The sequence below is a fragment of the Falco peregrinus genome, chromosome 6, assembly GCF_023634155.1.
Source record: "Falco peregrinus isolate bFalPer1 chromosome 6, bFalPer1.pri, whole genome shotgun sequence".
NCBI lineage: Eukaryota > Metazoa > Chordata > Aves > Falconiformes > Falconidae > Falco > Falco peregrinus.
Window position 1 is genome coordinate 90,012,587 of NC_073726.1, and position 8,067 is coordinate 90,020,653.

An 8,067-nucleotide genomic window follows, 5' to 3' on the forward strand; every position below is an offset into this window, starting at 1 on the left:
TGAAACTGCAGGCTAACTACATCTTGCCCTTCCCATAAGAAGACATTCCCAGCTTATTTTAAAAATGAAGCAACCATATATGCATGCATTTGCGTGAAACTTCTGGAAAAATCTCTGTGCTAGCACTTGTCCTTGTGGACACCAGAAATGCCAAGTAATGCCAGTGATGGACAAGGGGTTATGCTGAGCTCTTATAACAAAGGACAGAATGGATTTCCAAGTATTTGCTTTTAAGGAGATGCTATACCTCTCCACCACACAGAGGAACCCTTCTCAGGATCTTAATTGCCACTAGTTGAGGCTGCTTTTTAGGCTTTCTTATTGGAGTTCTGAGCACGTAGACACAAAACTGCTAAAATGGCATTTTTGTAAAAGCCAGCAACCTTGTCAACAATGCCTGTCATCCGAGTTCTCTCTCTCACTCATCAATTCTCTCATAATTAATTTTCCTACTTTTTCCATGGGGTAATATTACAGAGTGTAGATAAGCAGCTCTTTTCTTTTGCCCCAGAACAGTGATCAATGCAAACAGGTAGGTTTTTAAAATCCTTAAGAGAAAGGTGTTCTGCAAACAGAACTTGTTACTGGATCATAATTGCATTGCAGAGAAGGAAGGCTCATAAACTTGAAGCAAAAATCTATAGCTGGTCAGCGCTTTGCTTGCTCATGCCTATTTGAGTTGCTCTGCGCAGTAAACACTGGGAATACAACATATCCTTGGGCGATAGCCCATCTGCGCAGAACAATTTTGCTGCTGAATGTGCATTTCTTACTAGGGGTAACTGCTCATCTCAAGGCTATAATGATACTGATGCACTCACGCCATGAACTGCAACCCACTGTTCTGGCAGTTCTCTTGTTTTATTTCCCCGCCGCAAGAGCTGGAATGGATTGTATTTGTTGGTAAAGTTTATTGTTGCTGGCTTTCCATCTCAGGCAGTGGAGGATTTTATGGAGCTGTCTTGTCTGTTTCAAAACCTTTTTTTAATCATCTTTTTTCCCAGCAGTTACATTGTCCTGAAATAGCCCCGTATATAAACACCAGTCATGCGTATGTGCTTCATGTTTCCCAGGGTACAAAACTCCTTCTACAAACACGGTTTAGGAGAACTGCTGTGAGCCTGTACCTTCTGGCCACCAGGGCGGCTGGCTGTGGCTGGTGTCGGTGACATCCTTGCTCTTTCCTAGGCTTCTTGGGTATCTCAGCTAAGATGACTAGCAGTTTCTCTGCACGTCAGCTCCAGGAGCCAGGAGCACTTCCGAGCGTCAGGGACTAGGACCATACTCAGGCTGTCCCAAATGCAGGCTGGGGTGAGACTGGAGTGTTCCCTAGCCCCATTTCCAGCTCTCCCACTTCTGCAGGACCCCTTGGGCATCCCACTTGAGACCCTACCTCTGTGCCTCAGGGAGACAAGAGCATTTCCTTATTCCAGGTGGGCAGGATGCTTTTCCTAACAGCAGTGAAGCACTTTGCTATTATGAGCTATGGGACGTACAGGAACTATACTCGATTACCAGCAAATCTGGGGGGGCTCCTGGGTCCCACGCTGTGGTGGCAATGCCACTTTACTGCAACGCTGCCTTGTGCTGACACTCCTGTTTGTGCAGACCTGATGTGAAAGCAGGTATCTCAATAAAAGACTTCAAAGAAAAAATATGGGAGATGCTTTCTGCACGCTTGTTTCAAGCGGGATCAGTTCTCCAAACTGTTTCACAAGTGTTTGTCCACAGCACTTGGGCAAACACAGCTGCTGGGAGAGATGGGAAGTGCCAGGACAGCAGAAGGAAGGGACAGAGGATTATGGTGGTGAGGAAAAGCTTTTGCCCTGCTAGTGCTGAGGGATGTTTTGGGACATCCAGGCACAGCCCCAGACTCCCGAATGATGAACTTACCCTTGCCTCTTTCTTAGTGAGATCTCCTTTGGATGTACCTGGGGGATATGCCTTTTTTCATTTTGGTTTCCTCCTTACCACACACTGCTTTTTAGACAATTATACTACTAAAACGACTGCTCTGTAGTGCTTGTCTTATCACAGTACCTGGTTTTGTAGCTTTTTGCAAAAAACTAAAAGTGAACCTGCACAATGACTCCATTTCAGAGCCCAATACTTTCAACTTTTTCTCTATAACCCCAAGGCTGTATAGAATAATTCCCCTGGTTTGGGGGGAAGAAAACCCAAACCAAATCAGTACCATTTCTAACCACCAACTAGCTCCTTCCCAAAGCCCAAGCACTCCTATGACAGCCTGATAAGTACCAGCTGAAAAATATGTCTGGTGGAAAACCCAGAGGGAGAGTCTGGGCTCTGAGAACAGGGTCCTAATCCATAACCTGTTACTGTGTGCAGCACTTGCCAAGAGAGCCCACACAGTGAGGTAAGGTTGCGCCATGCTCTCTCCTCCCTTGAATAAAAAGTGCCAGCTCTAATGAGAAGCAAGTCCCTGATTCAGCAAAGCACTTAAGTGTTTTGATGAACCAGGGCCAGACTGAACATCTTGTGCAGAACTCAAGTTGTCTAGCGAACGATATCAAATATTTTATTGATGGATGCAGACTTAAATGAAAATTAAAGACATGGATATTTAAGGCTGTAGGTGCCCAAACTCATATTGTTCATTTTTTATTGTATTAAAGTAATCATTCGTACGGGAACAGAAGCAGCCACCTCCAGAAAATCTATCCCTGTCATGCTGGGAAGAATATTCTCAGTCCTCCCCCAACGCCCTGTCAATTTGATGGCTTATGTAGCTTGCTTAGAAACTCATCGCATTCAGCCTATTTCAGATCAACAAATTTCAGCCACATCCTCTCTTTTCCTACCAGGAATGCCCAGCTGCATAAGATATGGCGAAGTGAGGTGCAGCCTCCTGTAGGGCAGATTAGATCTTAGAAGGTATGATCGACACAGTAGAGCACCGCTAGACAGGTCTTAAGGTCCTGCTGTCACCCTTACTTGCCCATCGGTCAACAGGCACTGAGCTCCAGGCTGACCTCAGTCTCACAAGGATCCACGTCAGCCTGCTCTCCTCCCTCTTAACACCTCCGTCCGTCCTGCTAAAAGGGGCTCTCGAACTGAGAGAACACCAGTCTTGGAAAATGAAGCATTATGGCAGGTGAAGATAAACCTCAGCCTGCTCAAGCTGGCTCCCTCTCATTCACTGCGCAGCGTCTCAGCCGAAACGCTGGCTGCAGCAGCGCGCTGCAACTGCAGGCTGCACCACGGTGCATGCAGACAGGTCGAGAGAGCAGAGGTTGGACTTTGGCACATCCTGGCCTCAGGGCGTTTCTCTTTGGAAAAGTCATATTTTTCTAATGAAAACTTTTAATGGAAAGTTACCAATGCCTTTTATATGTTTGAAAGCGTATCTGCAGCACAGTAAAATGCCAAACAGAGCTGCTTCTAATATGGCAATATATACTTTATTTTTATTCCTTGCCAATCCTAGGGCAACAATCTTCAACTCCTTTTTATTTATCAATAATACACCCACTTGCCCTCAGCTAGGCAAAAACCGGTTGAAGCACGGACTAAAAAAACCCTATGTACTCAGATGCAATCCCCCCCCGCCCCCCGCCATGGAATGCAGGCAGGTGCAAATGGGAGGAAAAGGGAAGGAAAAAAATAAAACACAGTACATGCAGATATTTTTGGTTCAATCTTATGCTCTTTTAGATATATTCCCACACAGCCATAAGCACTGGAACGCTTTGCAGAGAAGGCACAAGTTACATGGCACTCGGTTTATCTGCGCTGGAATGGCAAAGTGCACACACAGATATACACTGTGGTTCCAGGGAGTCTAGGGATTTCAAAGCTGCTTTATCTCCCAGATAACTCACTGGCAAAGAAGGGTGAATTAAAAACAGTGTCGGTAACTAAAAATGGAGCGATAGATTATGATTCTGGGCTTGAAAAAAGAAGTGTCACTTAAATGCATGTTACAGCTTTGTCCAGTGCAAGTGCTTAACTCTTTGGTTTTTTGATTTGTGGATTACTAAACATTTTCCCCGCAGAAGCACAAATCCTTGAATAGTGTATTTTGATCTATTGACAATGGCTTTGCTTTTTGGGCTCTCACAGCACTCCCCAACCCCCCGATAGTCTTTGGGGATTTGTGAACCAGTGGTAAAAACCCATCTCCTAGCAGACAGACAGGAATCACGCTCTCCTAAACCTCACACATTGATCTGATTCACTGCATGACTAGTAAGCCTCCACCTCCTCTCCAAAACACAAAAAATCCACAGTTTTTAAGTTCTCAGGCTGAGGCACTTTGAGCTTACTGTTCAGAAAGGCTGAGCGGCCGAAGTTCCCACCTACGGAAGTGCCAGGCGCCCAGGAATTTTGTACAGGCATAGCACTGAGGCACTTGAAATGACGGGAATGCCGCATATTTCTGCCCTTCGCCTCTGCAACCCGTGACACCATCGCTCTGGAGGAAGGTAATACCATTTATATGCAATGGCAGAGGCTGGAGCCCTGATTTTCACAGGGCCTCTGAGGAGGTTTTGTCATGTTTTTGCAACAGTATTGGGATGACTTGGAAGGCTTCAGAAAAAATGCAAAATACTGTCAAAAATGCAAAATGTTTGTATCCTTCAACCAGGGGGAGGAAAAAAAGGGCAGGAAGAAGCTTAGCCAAGCCTGACCAGGTATAGTGGATCTTGATCTTTGCTCACCCCATAGTTAGATATTGTTCGCCCCCCCCCCCGCCACCCCCATTTAATGGAGTCAGGGCCTTATCCCTTAAAGTGATCTCATTAAAGGCACCCGAGAAGACAGCAGGCGGTGTGAGACCTGTAGTTACAGAGGGAAGGCCACTAGAAATACAATTACATACAATCACTTTGCCTTCCCTGGGTCCCCTCTTAAGGGGATTACCCTTCAAAAAGCATGAATCCCTTTTGACTGGCATTCTGAACCACACTGATAGAGACCTCAGGATGGAGCACATCTCACTTTATCTGCACTGATGCTGCTTTTGTTGCCTGCTTTAGCCTGCTGTAGGTAATCCCATCCTCTGGAGACTCTTGAGATAAGGTACAAGTGGATGCAGGAAATTGCTTATTTGTGCCCAGCTCCATCCCTTTTGTTTTGTTTTGTTTTGGGATTTTTTTTGCTGCGTAAGTGGGAGCCGCAGGAGCTTTTCTTCTCTCCTGGGAAGGGCGCTGTACTGTCCATAGGCAAACTGCCCCAACGTGTACATACAAATTGCCACTGAAGAAGCAGCTATGGTTTTCAAGGTGAAGGTCAAATTGTGGCTCTTGTCGCAACATATGCACTATGCTGGTGAATATAGGAAATGTCACAGAAAGAAAAAACAGGTAGGAGATTACATTCTTTTCTATTCTGGGTAGTATCCACTGCTAGGATCTTACTTTTCCCAGAAAATTCAGCCCTAGGCTGCAGCATTTGCAAAGGGATAAAGAAGATTTCCTTCTCTGTGTGTCAAGCTACATGCAGTCTGTTACTGGAAGCAGGAAAACGCCTGAGCAGAAGCTGTCATATCTAGCAGCAAGAGCAAAGGGCTTTCAGACCCTTGGACTCTTTAACTAGAACCTGCTAAAGCTTTTGTGCATGCCTGCCTTCCCTCTCTGTGACTCGGTTTTCCCATCCCTAAAACGGCCTTAAAATTCCCCGCTGTAAAACACTCCCAAAGTAAAATACGCTGCAGAGGGGTCGTGTGATGTCCACAGCAGCACTCACATAATGCCCTGCACTGTTTACCTAAGGCCCACCCTTCTCCTTTCATCATCCCGCCGCTACCTATCCCCGGAATTCAACTGCTGTTCAGCAGTCTGCAACTGCACCACAAACTGAGCGGTCTGAAGGGAAAAACAATGTATTGCTGCAAATCTGCAAAGTAACAATTCATGACTAGTCCTGCTATGAACCGAGAGGGACACACAAGCCAAAGAGCAGGAATTTTCAGGTATTAAAACCCGATTTGCATCTGACCCGCTGGCAGGACTGAAGTTCCCGGTGTGTTATCTCTGCTTCCCTCAGTTGCCGTGCCAAGGTATCAAAAAGAGTTTGTAATTGCTTGTAGATACTGAAAACAGAGCTCTCCTGATTTTTCTTAAACTAATCTCACTGATGCCTATTACAGGAGAGAACACAAGTACTCTACCCTCCCTGCCCAGTTTGACGTAATAAAATTTCCTTTGACCCATATGGATTTGCTCTCTGTTTAAATCACTGCCAGTAACAGAACTGAGACGCGTTTTTCTCCTGAAAGAGACACTAGGTCTCAGTTTACAGCACCACAGTTGCACGCTACAGTTTCATGTTGCGAAGAAATGGCAACGCATCGACTACCCCAAGGTAAAAGATGGATCAAACTGATAGTGTGCCAGATAAACTACACCGGCTAGGTGGGCACCTCAAGGGGCAACATGGCTCAGAAGTTCTCTGGAGGTCTTCTTTTTGTGTCCTATTGATGGTGCTTCACTGCCACGTGGGAAGAAACTCAGGTTTGGTACAGTGGATTGCTCTTAAGGAGTGAAATGCTGTTCAGGAGTGGAAATGAAATAAATTGGTGATTTCAGGCTCTGAAATTTCTACCCGGTTCCTAATGCCTACCCCCTTCTCCCTGCCCACTTGGCAAGAGCCAGACCTTTCATGGGAAGTCTTAAAACCTCAGAGATGAGTAATGAGAGCGAACTGAGAACACTGCCTCAGGGTCAAGACGGTGCAGCTTGGGAGGGAGACTGCTGCCCAGGTGCCACATATTGTCTAGGTAAACTGAAAGCTTCAGTCTCCCAGCCTTGACAACACAGTGCCAGATCCAATAAAAACCATCAGAGGCACAAAATGGAGCTTACAGAGAAGACTAAAAAAGTGTCTCTGAAATGCTGGCCTGCCATCTAGAATTGCATCTGACCTCACTGCTGGTTTTTACTTTAAGTCACTTCATTCAGTCCCAGTAGCACCTCAATACTGAGCGGGTCGAGTGATTTGTAAGTCCAGGGGGAATGACAAAGATGGAGTGTGCTGCACATCTGCAAGTGCCAGACCTGTCAGAAGCTCTAAAAGCCAGTCTAGGGCCCAGTGACAGGACCACGCACCACCACCCGCATAGTGCCTCCATCACCTGTTAAACAAACGTGACGATCGTAGCGGCATCCCTTCCTCTTACGCACATGGGTCTGTGGGCAAAGAGTTTGATGAGCCAGCTCACGTGCTGGATGTTTAAGGCCTGAATTCTGTTCCCTGCTCCTGCGGAGGGGAGTTTCCAGCCCTGCGTAGCAGGGAAGTGCCATCACCGTGTTTATCCTCTGCAACAAAGTTCCCAGCTCATTTTTGGGGCCCTCAGCCCCTGCGGGGAAGAGGCTGCTGAAGCACCTTCTCATTTCTAAGCATACACAGTCCTGGAGGTTCTACTAAAATGTCAAGCATGAAGAAGAGCAGGAGCCGATTTCCTTTGCCAGAGAATCTAGACAGAAGGAAAGAGCCAAACCATCGACCACACAGGCACAACTCCTGCGCCCGTCATTCCCAGGCTTTGAAGCGAAGGGAAGGATGCTGCGCCGCCGGCCGGGGCGCCCTCAGGAGCAGAGGGCCCAGAAGGGTGCCCCGTAACCCTCCGCCGCGGCCTTGATCACCCAGCGCGGCCATCGCCAGCTCTCAAGTGGTTTCTGCCGAGCACACGCACCTCTCCCAGCGCGCTTGAGCCGCCGAAGGCTTGAAGCGTGGCGGGCGCCATGCCACCCGCGCCGGCCCTCGCCGCTCCCCAGCCCCCGCGCCCGCTCCCGTGGGGTGGAGGGGGCGCTCGGTGCCCCGCTGTGAGGGGACTCGGTCCCGGCGAGACCCGCGGGGAAACACTCGGGGAACCCGAGACGTCGCGACGCCCGTGGGCGGCGGTCACGAGGGAGAAAACCCGCCACAGCCCCGAGGGGGCGGCGCGGCCCGGCATGGCGGCGGCGCTGGGGGCGGCGGCGCCCGCGGGGGGACACCCCGCGCCTCGCGGTGCTGGCCGCGCCGAGCCCCAAGGTGCAGCCGGGGCCGGGCCAGCGGGGCCCTGCTCCCGCCCACAGCCCCCCCCCGCCCCGGCCCGGTGCCGTC